General features: G+C 41.7%; 1 non-coding gene across 1 annotated transcript; it reads left to right on the top strand.

The window, feature by feature from the left end:
- The first annotated feature begins 424 nt into the window (after positions 1-424).
- LOC115934390 (U6 spliceosomal RNA) lies at positions 425-533 on the top strand. Its single transcript, XR_004070202.1, has one exon. It is a non-coding gene; the product is annotated as a U6 spliceosomal RNA (small nuclear RNA).
- Positions 534-12,913: the final 12,380 nt, after the last annotated feature.

Genomic DNA, 12,913 nt, shown 5'->3' with positions numbered 1-12,913 from the left:
ATGACTGGGAAAACTGCTGAATACCCACAGATCACTCAGCACAAGGTCGAGGGCTGACTGTCAGCAAGAAGGAAAGGCAGACTGAAGAAATGAAGACCACATGAAAGGAAAGCACTTTGCTTTCATGGCTCTGCCTATAAAGTCCACATGAAGGTCAGTATGACATAAAAAAGCTCTGGCTGCTAGAGCAAGGATGGTGGAAGATGCAGAATATTTGCTAGTGTAACACACAGAGGAGAAGTGGTCCCAAGAAAAATCCAGGTGAGTGTAATGTCCTGGAGCTAGGCCACAAGCGTCCCTAGATGTGACCTCGAGCAAATCGGTCTTTCTATGCCTCAATTTCCTCATCTGCAAAGAGAAGTTTATAATAACGGCACCTACTCCATAGGCTGTTGTGAGGATTCCATGAATAAACATGGATAGAGTGCTCACTTTGGCAGCACATATACTAAAATTGGAATGATAAGAGAAGATGATTAGCATGGCCCCTGCTGAAGGATGACACACAAGTTCATGAAGCATTACATATTTTTTACCAAAAAAAAATGTTTAAATGAAAACAAAAATATTAAATATGGATGGAGTACTTCGCACAGGGATGGTGGTGGTTTTGATCATGTCTGCCAATGCTCCTGCATAAAGCTAAGAGACAGAATGGGACAGAGAAAAATATGCCCCAGGAAAAGGCAGAACTCTGCTTTCTGCAGAAGGCACAATAAAGGAAGTCAGGCTTCTTCAAGGTCAGGCAACACAGAGGTCTTACAATAGCAAATTAAAAACACCAAGAGTCCAGCTTATTGAAATAGGGTCATCCTTAGACTGTGAACTTTGTACAACTTCATTCAGATAGACTGAGAAGTCCTAGCAATTTCTATTAAAATTCTCATAAAGGAAAGAACCCATTCCAGTGCACACAAGGATGGGATTCAGAGGAGTGAGGCATTGACAAGAGGCTTTGAGACAATGCAATGCTAGGGCCAAAAAAGAAAATTTATCAGGGTAGATGGAGCCAGGGCAGAATGAATCCTTGTGGCCTCTCTCCACTGAAGGGCTTACTGATTTCACAGTGAGGAAAAACAAGTTAATAGTACACCAATGATCTTCACAGGCTTATATTACTACATTTGCCTAAGCTGACTGTCTAGTAAAGTACTCATAGCTCATTCTACACTGTGGGTTCATCAATGAATTCTTCTCTTTCTTTTTTTTTTTTTTTTTGAGACAGAGTCTCACTCTGTCACCCAGGCTGGAGTTCAGTGGTGCAGTCTCGGCTCACTGCAACCTCTGCCCCCCAGGCTCAAGTGATTCTCATGCCTCAGCCTCCAGAAGTAGCTGGGATTACAGGCATGTGCCACCACACCCAGCTAATTTTTGTATTTGTAGTAGAGACGGGATTTCACCATGTTGGCCAGGCTGGTCTCAAATTCCTGGCCTCAAGTGATGCTTTTGCCTCGGTCTCCCAAAGTGCTGAGATTACAGGCCTGAGCCACCGCATCTGGCCTGAATTCTTTTCATTCATTAATTCATTCATCAGATATTTATGGATTGCTACAGAACACCATGTCCTGTGCTCAGGAATGAGAGTCCAGTGCTCACAACTTAGTGGGGGAGATAGAATGTAAGCAACTGTTACACTGCAGACTCAAGTTCGACAGAAGTGATAAGTTCCCAAGGATCCCAAGGATAGAGGACCACTGGATTGGCTAGAGGGATAGATTGTAAAGGGCCTTAAAGCCTTGTTAAGAAGTTTGGATTTTATTTTGAAGGCAATGGAAGGCCATAGAAAGATATACTGACTTAAATGCTCTACTGGTATTGTTATAAATGATCGCTCTGGGTGAACCCTGAAAATCTCATCCTGACACTGGCACCCAGAATGAACTGAATTAAAATCTCCACTTGGAAAATCATTAACATCCAAAGATGATTCCTTTTGAGGACGGCTCTAAGTTACACTGTCCTCACCCAAAAGCTGTACAGAGGTAGCCAACAGCCTCTCTGCAGTTCAGGAAAGAAATAAAACAGTGACCCAGAAATCCTCAATCTTAAAAATATATATATTGGAATCATATTTAGGCAAGCAATGTTTTCATTCACTGTAAGATGTCTAAGATTATTCAAGATCAGAGGTGCCCAAGGCCAGTCAACTACTAAAATTTTAATGGCAAAAGGAAGGAATTTGAGTCATTTTGTGGTAAAAAATAAAAATACAGCATGCTGGATAGAGGCCAGCCCCTCATTGTAACAATCAGGGCACTGCTTTTCCTACATTTGAGGAATAGTGTCAAAATTCATGCCGGGATGTTTATTTTATTTTCTAAAACTGTTTTTAGAATGCTTTCTCTGTGTTAGCCATAAAGTCTCTACAAGGACACAGTTTAGCGGCAGCAACCCGGTTGGAAGAGATTTGTCATGAAGCTGCCTTTGGATAGCTAGTAGCCTGTATTCAGATTATATGTGTATTTGTAGTGGTGTGGAGATTATAGAGAGGAAACTAAAATACTCCTATAATGCTTGTGACATGCCACCTCTACCCCAACAAGAAATGTGATACATTTCACTCAGGGTAATAAACCTACGAGGGTGATAAAGATTACTGATGGGAGCCTTGAAGAAGTTACAGAAGATGGATCTTTGTCCCTCTAGAACCTTTAGGATTAAGGGTTCCCTTGTAACAGGGAGGGGTGAAATATGTCAGAGGTGTTTGAACCAGAGTGACTATAGGACTGGGTAAAATAAGGCTGAGCCCTACTGGGCTGCATTCCCAGAAAGTTTAGGCATTCTAAGTCACAGGATGAGATAGGAGGTCACTAAAACCTTGCTGATAAAACAGGTTGCAGTAAAGAAGTTGCCTAAAATCCACCAAAACCAAGATGGTGACAAAAATGGCCTCTGGTCATCCTCACTGCTCATTATACACTAGACACTCTCAATAGTGCCATGACAGCTTACAAATGCCGTGACAATGTCACGAAGTTACCCTATATGGTCTAAAAAGTGGAGGAACCCTCAGTTCTTGGAATTGCCCACCCCTTCCCAGGAAAACTCACGAACAATCCACACCTTGTTTAGTATATAATCAAGAAATAACTGGCTTCCAAGATGGCCAAATAGGAGCAGCTCCAGTGTGCAGCTCCCAGTAAGATCCACAGAAGACGGATGATTTCTGCATTTCCAACTGAGGTAACTGGTTCATCTCACTGGGATTAGTTGGACAGTGGGTGCAGCCCACAGAGGGTGAGCCGAAGCAGGGCAGGGCATCACCTCACCCGGGAAGTGCAAGGGTCAGGGGATTTCCCTTTCCTAGCCAAGGGAAGCCGTGACAGACTGTACCTGGAGAAACAGTACACTTCTGACCAAATACTGTGCTTTCCCTGCAGTCTTAGCAACCAGAAGATCAGGAGATACCTTCCCGTGCCTGGTTCAATGGGTCCCACATCCACGGAGCCTTGCTCACTGCTAGCACGGCAGTCTGAGATCAACCTACGACACTGCAGATTGGCAGGGGAAGGGGCGTCCACCATTGCTGAGGCTTGAGTAACTCACAGTGTAAACAAAGAGGCGGGAAGCGTGAACTGGGCGGGGCCCACCACAGCTCAGCAAGGCCTACCACCTCTATAGATTCCGCCTCTGGGGGCAGGGCATAGTAGAATAAAAAGCAGAATAAAAAGCTTCTGCAGACTTAAATGTCCATGTCTGACGCATCTGAAGAGAGCAGTGGTTCTCTCAGCAGGGCATTCGAGCTCCAAGAACAGACAGACTGCCTCCTCAAGCAAGTCCCTGACCCCCATGTAGCCTGACTGGGAAACACCTCCCAGTAGGGGCCAACAGACTCCTCAAACAGGTGGGTGCCCCTCTGGGACAAAGCCTCCAGAGGAAGGATCAGGCAGCAATATTTGCTGTTCTGCAGCCTCCGCTGGTGATACCCAGGGAAACAGGGTCTGGAGTGGACCTCCAGCAAACTCCAACAGACCTGCAGCTCAGGGGTTTGACTGTTAGAAGGAAAACTAACAAACAGAAAGGAATAGCATCAACATCAACAGAAAGGACATCCACACCAAAACCCCATCTGTAGGTGACCAACATCAAAGACCAAAGGTAGATAAAACCACAAAGATGGGGAGAAACCAGAGCAGAAAAGCTGAAAATTCCAAAAAACAGATCTCCTCCAAAGGATCACAGCTCCTCACCAGCAACTGGATGGAGAATGAGTTTGACAAGTTGACAGAAGTAGGCTTCAGAAGCTCAGTAATAACAAACTTCTCCAAGCTAAAGGATCATGTTCTAACCCATCGCGAGGAAGCTAAAAACCTTGAAAAAAGGTTAGACGAATAGCTAACTGAATAAACAATGTACAGAAGACATTAAATGACCTGATGGAGCTGAAAACCATGGCATGAGAACTACGTGATGCACGCACAAGCTTCAATAGCCGATTTGATCAAGTGGAATAAAGGATATCAGTGATTGAAGATCAAATTAACGAAATAAAGCGAGAAGACAAGATTAGAGAAAAAAGAGTAAAAAGAAATGAACAAAGCCTCCAAGAAATATGGGACTATGTGAAAAGACCAAATATGCGTTTGATTGGTGTACCTGAAAGTGACTGGGAGAATGGAACCAAGTTAGAAAACACTCTTCAGGGTATTATCCAGGAAAACTTCCCTAACCTAGCAAGGCAGGCCAACATTCAAATTCAGGAATTACAGAGAACACCACAGAGACACTCCTCGAGAAGAGCAACCCCAACACACATAACTGTCAGATTCACTAAGGTTGAAAGGCAGGAAAAAATGTTAAGGGCAGCCAGAGAGGGAGGTCAGGTTAACCACAGAGGCAAGCCCATCAGACTAACAGTGGATCTCATGGCAGAAACCCTACAAGCCAGAAGAGAGTGGGGGCCAACATTGAACATTCTTGAAGAAAAGAATTTTCAACCCCAAATCTCATATCCAGCCAAATTAAACTTCATAAGTGAAGGACAAATAAAATCCTTTACAGACAAGCAAATGCTGAGAGACTTTGTCACCACCATGCCTGCCCTACAAGAGCTCCTGAAGGAAGCGCTAAACATGGAAAGGAACAACTGTACCAGCCACTGCAAAAACATGCCAAATTGTAAAGACCATCAACACTATGAAGAAACTGCATCGATTAATGGGCAAAATAACCAGCTAACATCAAAATGACAAGATCAAATTCAAACATAACAATATTATCCTTAAACATAAAAGGGCTAAATGCTCCAGTTAAAAGACACAGACTGGAAAATTGGATAAAGAGTCAAGACCCATTGGTGTGCTGTATTCAGGAGACCCATTTAATGTGCAAAGACGCACATAGGCTCAAAATAAAGGGATGAAGGAAGAGCTACCAAGCAAATGGAAAGCAAAAAAAAAGCAAGGATTGCAATCCTAGTCTCTGATCAAACAGACTTTAAACCAACAAAGATAAGAAGAGACAAAGAAGGCCAGGCCACTACCTAATGGTAAAGGGATCAATTCAACAAGAAGAGCTAACTATCCTAAATATATATGCACCCAATACAGGACCACCCAGATTCATAAAGCAAGGCCTTAGAAACCTACAAGAGACTTAGACTCCCACACAATAATAATGGCAGACTTTAATACCCCACTGTCAATATTAGACAGATCAACAAGACAGAAGGTTAACAAGGATATCCAGGACTTGAACTCAGCTCTGTACCAAGCAGACCTAATAGACATCTACAGAACTATCCACCTCAAATCAACAGAATATACACTCTTCTCAGCACCACATCACACTTATTCTAGAACTGACCACATACTTGGTAGTAAAACACTCCTCAGCAAATGGAAAAGAACAGAAATAACAACAAACTCTCTCAGACCACAGTGCAATCAAATTAGAACTCAGGATTAATAAACTCACTCAAAACTGCACAACTACATGGAAACTGAACGACCACTCCTGAATGACTGACTACTGGGTAAATAATGAAATGAAGGCAGAAATAAAGATGTTCTTTGAAACCAATGAGAACAAAGACACAATGTACCAGAATCTCTGGGACACATTTAAAGCAGTGTATAGAGGGAAATTTATAGCACAAAATAGCCACAAGAGAAAGCAGGAAAGGTCTAAAATTGACACCCTAACATCACAATTAAAAGAACTAAAGAAGCAAGAGCAAACACATTCAAAAGCTAGCAAAAAGCAAGAAATAAATAAGATCAGAGAAGAATTGAAGGAGATAGAGACACAAAAATCCCTTCAAAAAATCAGTGAATCCAGGAGCTGGTTTTTTGAAAAGATCAACAAAATTAATAAACCGCTAGCAAGACTAATAAAGAAGAAAGGAGAGAAGAATCAAATAGACGCAATAAAAAATGATAAAGGGGATATCACCACCAATACCACAGAAATACAAACTCCCATCAGAGAATACTATAAACACCTCTACACAAATAAACTAGAAAATCTAGAAGAAATGGATAAATTCTGGACACATACACCCTCCCAAGACTAAATCAGGAAGAAGCTGAATCTCTGAATAGATCAATAACAGGTTCTGAAATTGAGTCAATAATGAATAGCCTACCACCCAAAAAAAGTCCAGGACGAGATGGGTTCACAACCAAATTCTACCAGAAGTACAAAGAGGAGCTGGTACCATTCCTTCTGAAACTATTTCAATCAATAGAAAAAGAGGGAATCCTCCCTAACTCATTTTATGAGGCCAACATCATCCTGATACCAAAGCCTGATAGAGACACAACAAAAAAAGAGAATTTTAGACCAATATCCCTGATGAACATCGATGCAAAAATCCTCAATAAAATACTGGCAAACCGAATCCAGCAGCACATCAAAAAGCTTATCCACCACAATCAGCTCGGCTTCATCCGTGGGATGCAAAGCTGGTTCAATGTATGCAAATCAATAAACATAATCCATCACATAAACCGAACCAATGACAAAAACCGCATGATTATCTCAATAGATGCAGAAAAGGCCTTTGACAAAATTCAATAGCCCTTCATGCAAAGAACTGTCAATAAACTAGGTATTGATGGGACATATCTCAAAATAATGACAGCTATTTATGACAAACCCACAGCCAATATCATACCGAATGAACAAAAACTGGAAGCATTCCCTTTGAAAACTGGCACAAGACAAGGATGCCCTCTCTCACCACTTCTATTCAACATAGTGTTGGAAGTTCTGGCTAGGGCAATCAAGCAAGAGAAAGAAATAAAGGGTATTCAATTAGGAAAAGAGGAAGTCAAATTGTCCCTGTTTGCAGATACATGGTTGTATATTTAGAAAACCCCATCGGCTCAGCCCAAAATCTCCTTAAGCTGAGGATCAACTTCAGCAAAGTCTCAGGATACAAAATCAATGTGCAAAAATCACAAGCATTCCTATACACCAATAATAGAAAAACAGAGAGACAAATCATGAGTGAACTCCCATTAGCAATTACTACAAAGAGAATAAAATATCTAGGAATCCAACTTACAAGGGATGTGAAGGACCTCTTCAAGGAGAACTACAAACCACTGCTCAATGAAATAAAAGAGGACACAAACAAATGGAAGAACATTCCATCCTCATGGATAGGAAGAATCAATATCATGAAAATGGCCACACTGCCCAAGGTAATTTATAGATTCAATGCTATCCCCATCAAGCTACCAATGACTTTCTTCACAGAATTGGAAAAAACTACTTTAAAGTTCATATGGAACCAAAAAAGAGCCTGCAATTGCCAAGACAATCCTAAGCCTAAAGAACAAAGCTGGAGGCATCATGCTACCTAACTTTAAGCTATACTACAAGGCTACAGTAACCAAAACAGCATGGTACTGGTACCAAAACAGGTATATAGACCAATGGAACATAACAGAGCCCTCAGAAATAACACTACACATCTACAACCATCTGATCTTTGACAAACCTGAGAAAAACAAGCAATGGGGAAAGGATTCCCTATTTAATAAAAGGTGCTGGGAAAACTGGCTAGCCATATGTAGAAAGCTGAAACTGGATCCCTTCCTTACACCATATACAAAAATTAACTCAAGATGGATTAAAGACTTAAATGTAAGACCTAACACCATAAAAACCCTAGAAGAAAACCTAGGCAATACCATTCAGGACATAGGCATGGGCAAAGACTTCATGACTAAAGCACCAAGAGCAATGGCAACAAAAGCCAAAATAGACAAATGGGATCTAATTAAACTAAAGAGCTTCTGCACAGCAAAAGAAACTACCATCAGAGTGAAGAGGCAGCCTACAGAATGGGAGAAAATCTTTGCAATCTACCCATCTGACAAAGGGCTAATATCCAGAATCTACAAAGAACTTAAATAAATTTACAAGAAAAAAAACAACCCCATCAAAAAGTGGGCAAAGGATATGAACAGATACTTCTCAAAAGAAGACATTTATGCAGCCAACAGACATATGAAAAAATGCTCATCATCACTGGTCATCAGAGAAATGCAAATCAAAACCACAATGAGATACCATCTCACACCAGTTAGAATGGCAATCATTAAAAAGTCAGGAAACAACAGATGCTGGAGAGGATGTGGAGAAATACACTGTTGGTGGAAGTGTTAATTAGTTCAACCACTGTGGAAGACAGTGTGGTGATTCCTCAAGGATCTAGAACTAGAAATACCATTTGACCCAGCGATTCCATTACTGGGTATATACCCAAAGTATTATAAATCTTTCTACGATAAAGACACATGCACACGTATGTTTATTACAGCACTATTCAAAATAGCAAAGACTTGGAACCAACCCAAATGTCCATCAATGATAAACTGAATTAAGAAAACCTGGCACATATACACCATGGAATACTATGCAGCCATAAAAAAGGGTGAGTTCATATCCTTTGCAAGGACATGGATGAAGCTGGAAACCATCATTCTAAGCAAACTATCACAAGGACAGAAAACCAAACACCGCATGTTCTCACTCATAGGTGGGAGTTGAACAACAAGAACACATGGACACAGGGCAGGGATCATCACACACCAGCGCCTGTTGGGACGTGAGGGGCTGGGGGAGGGATAGCATTCAAGGAAATACCTAATGTAATTGACAAGTTGATGGGTGCAGCAAACTAACATGGCACATGTATACCTATGTAAAAAACCTGCATGTTGTGTACATGTACCCTAGAACTTAAAGTATAATGAAAAAGAAAAGAGATTGTTCACACCTCATTCAACAATAATTTTTCTGACTAACAACCATTTTTCTCACTATGTCTCAGCAACAAGTCCTATGGCTTTCCTTTAGTAATTTTTGTTTGTTATATGTTTTTTAATAAAATTTTATGTTTCCAAAAAAAAAAAAGTAACTATAAGTATACACAGTTGAGCAGCCCATGTCACTGCTCTACCTATGGAGTAGCCATTCTTTATTCCTTTGCTTTCTTAATAAACTTGCTTTCACTTAAAATATGTGCATATATATATATATAACTGAAGGGGAAATTAAGGCCTAGGTACTGAAAGGAAATGTAACTATACTTAAGTCATTTTGCCCATTGATACCTTCTTCTAATTCTCTGGGGGTAATTTCTGCAACTTGGAATGAAATGAAAGAATAAATGCCATGGCAATGTCAGGAAGTTAACCCATCATACCCGTTACCTATAGGTATGACATATTATTTGAACCAAATATGAGGTATAATTTCAGGAGCACTGAGAGACCTCACTTCATCTGTCTCCACCCTCCAAGTCCTGCCAGGGTGCTAAAAATTGCCACATTTTTTCACTCTTTTGAGATAAGTCTTTAAACTACTATGAAATGCATATTTCATCTGGGAGGGGCAGCACTCTGAGTCATTAATAATAACAATTACTCGAATGACTTCATCGAGTTATCTGGCCTGTTTCTGGGCAGTCTCCAGGGTAGTAGTGAGGGTGCTTTTGATCCTGGAGAAAAAGCCAGAGGACGTCTGAAAGACAGACTCTGGGTGTGGACCCAGGAAGACAGTGAAAGGATCTTGCTACTTCCCCATTTTTCTAAGACTGGCCTGGTCTCATTGTTTGAGAGGTGTAGGATGAGATCATGAGAATTATTCTGGCTACAGCTAATTGCTTTATTGTAAACTTCAGGCTGTATGAAGAGGCTGGATTAAGTGTTGTGGTTACACACTCACCAACTAGGTGAATTCGTATGTCTTACTTAAATTCTTGGATCCTCAGTTTCCCACCTGTTATGTAAGAATAAAAACACATGCTTCACTTAACTCAGAGAGCTCCTGTGAAAATTGGGTAAATTAATGAATGTGAAAGTATATTGCAAATAAAAGAGGGTTATGCAAAGGACCATGCTTGACCCAGCACTACTCCTTGGTATTTACTCAAAGGAGTTGAAAGCTTATTTCGACCCAAAAACCTGCACATGCACATTTGTAGCAGCTTTATCCATAATTGCCAACATGTGGAAACAACTAAGATGTCCTTCAATAGAAGAATGCATAAACAAACTGTGATACATCCATACAGTGGAATATTTCTCCGCGATAAAAAGAAATGATCTCTCAAGCCATAAAAAGACACGAAGGAAACTTAAATGCATATTACTGAGTGAAAGAAGCCAATCTGAAAAGGCTACATACTGTATTATTCCAACTATATGTCATTCTGGTAAAGGCAAAAACTTGGGAGAGAGCAAAAAGACCATTGGTTGCCGAGGGCTTGAGGGGATGGAATAACTAGGTAGAGAACAAAGGATTTTTAGGGCAGTCAAACTTTTTTTTTTTTTTTTTTGAGACAGAGTCTCACTCTGTCTCCCAGGCTGGAGTGCAATGGCACGATCTCAACTCACTGCCATCTCCGCCTCCTGGGTTCAAGCCACTCTCCTAACTCAGCCTCTTGAGTAGCTGGGATTACAGGCACATGCCACCACACCCAGCTAATTTTTGTATTTTTAGTAGAGATGGGGTTTTGCCATGTTGGCCAGGCTGGCCTCAAACTCCTGACCTCATGTGACCCACCCCCCTTGGCCTCCCAAAGTGCTGGGATTGCAGGCATGGTCCACCATGCCCAGCCAGTTAAACTATTCTGTATGAAGTATAAGGGTGGATACATGCTGTTACCCATTTTTCAAAACCCATAGAATGTACAACATATACAGTGAAGCCTCGTGTGGACTTCAATTAGTAATAATATGTCAAAGAACCATGTTATTCCTGATTTAAACCCTCCAGTGGCACCCTCTTGCCCACCAAATAAAGTCCACACTCTGCCCAGTGGCATCCAAAGCTCTCATCACCTGGTCTCTTGCTCTATCCATCCTGGATTACTAGAAGCTCCCTAAGCAGACTGTCGTGTTCATCTGTCGTTCTTGCCTGCCCAACATCTGCTTTTCCTTCTTCTGCAGATATCACCCATTTCCCTTCAGGAAACAGCAGCCAATGCACCTTCAGTTTCTGTGGCTTGCTTAGGGCTGCCTGGCCATACTCACTTTCAGGACTGGGCATAGGATTCAAGTCAGTTCAATCAGAGATAACTAGAAGCTTTAACCTGAACCATTAGAAGAAAATAAACTATCATTCTGCTGGGGCATCTCAGAGCCTGCATTTAATATTGAGTGTTTGTGGCCATCCCCGCTACCTCCTGGGAAGAACATGCCTAAATGAAGTCAACAGAGTAGAAAGTAGTGTTAAGAGAAGGCAAGAAATTTGGGCCAAACAACATCCATGGAATGCTTGAATCCAGCTGAATCTGTATTTCCCACCCTCTCTGATTTTTGAGTTATAGGATCCAATAAATTCACTCTTTATGCTTAAGCCAAGTTAAATTGGTCTTCTATTATCTTCTAACTGTCACACACAGGGAGGATGCTTTTCTATGCTTCATTCTGTTTCTTCTCCTCACTATGCGCTAGCAGTGTGACAAGCACGTTCTCACTCTTCAAGATCCAGTTTTAGTACTAATACCACCTCTCTATGAAACCTTTCTACATCATTCTTCAATTTCATCCTACTTAGAAAAGGACCCACTTTCCCTGGAGCCCCCACAATACTCTGCACAGGCTTCCATCAGAGTATGAGCCATCCTAATTGTACTTCATTGTCTATGTGTCTGTCTCAGCCACCAGACTGTAAGCTCCTCGATAAGGGTGTAACTTAGCATCTCCAGCACTTTCCTAGTTTTTTGGGGCAGGGAAGACAGGGTCTCACTCTGTCACCCAGGCTGGAGTGCAAAGGCACAATCACGGCTCACTGTAGCCCTGACCTCCTAGGCTCAAGGGATCCTCCTGCCTCAGCCTCCTAAATAGTTGGGACTACAGGTGCATGCCACTGCCTCCAGCTAATTTTTCTCTTTTCTTGTAGAGAGAAAAGGGAGGACCTAGGTTGCTCTGGAGCTCCTGAGCTCAAGCAATGCTCCCTCAACAGCCTTCCAAAGTCCTGGAATTACAGATGTGAACCACTGTACCTGGCCCCAAATTCTTGTTGAATGAAAAAGACATCAAAACAGAAGGGCGTAGTGGGTAGAGGAATGATACCAACAAGTAGGCAAGAAAGCACAGGCGGAACTGGGGGCAAGTATCTAGTTTGGAACAGAACTGAGCCAAAGTAAGATGGAGGAAGGGTGATACCCAGGCAAATGCGATGCACACTCCAGACATGTGCACTGCTCTAGAAGCTGTCCTTTCTCTCTGTCACCTCTCCTTCATCCACCACCTTGGATCTTTGCAGGTTTACTTTTTGTATTAAAACCCCCATGTGGCAGAGACAGCTAGTCATGCTTCAGTATCTGTTCTCTTCTCCTATGGAACTAGAACCCCTGATAAAGCTACATTTCCCAGTCTCCCATGCAGCTTGGTGTGGCCATAGGACCATTTTGTAACCAATGTAATTTGAGCTGAAGTGGTGCTAATGT

Source organism: Gorilla gorilla, chromosome 3, assembly GCF_029281585.2.
Source record: "Gorilla gorilla gorilla isolate KB3781 chromosome 3, NHGRI_mGorGor1-v2.1_pri, whole genome shotgun sequence".
NCBI classification, from domain to species: domain Eukaryota; kingdom Metazoa; phylum Chordata; class Mammalia; order Primates; family Hominidae; genus Gorilla; species Gorilla gorilla.
Note: the sequence above shows the minus strand (reverse complement) of the source record. Positions and strands in the feature narration are given on the sequence as shown.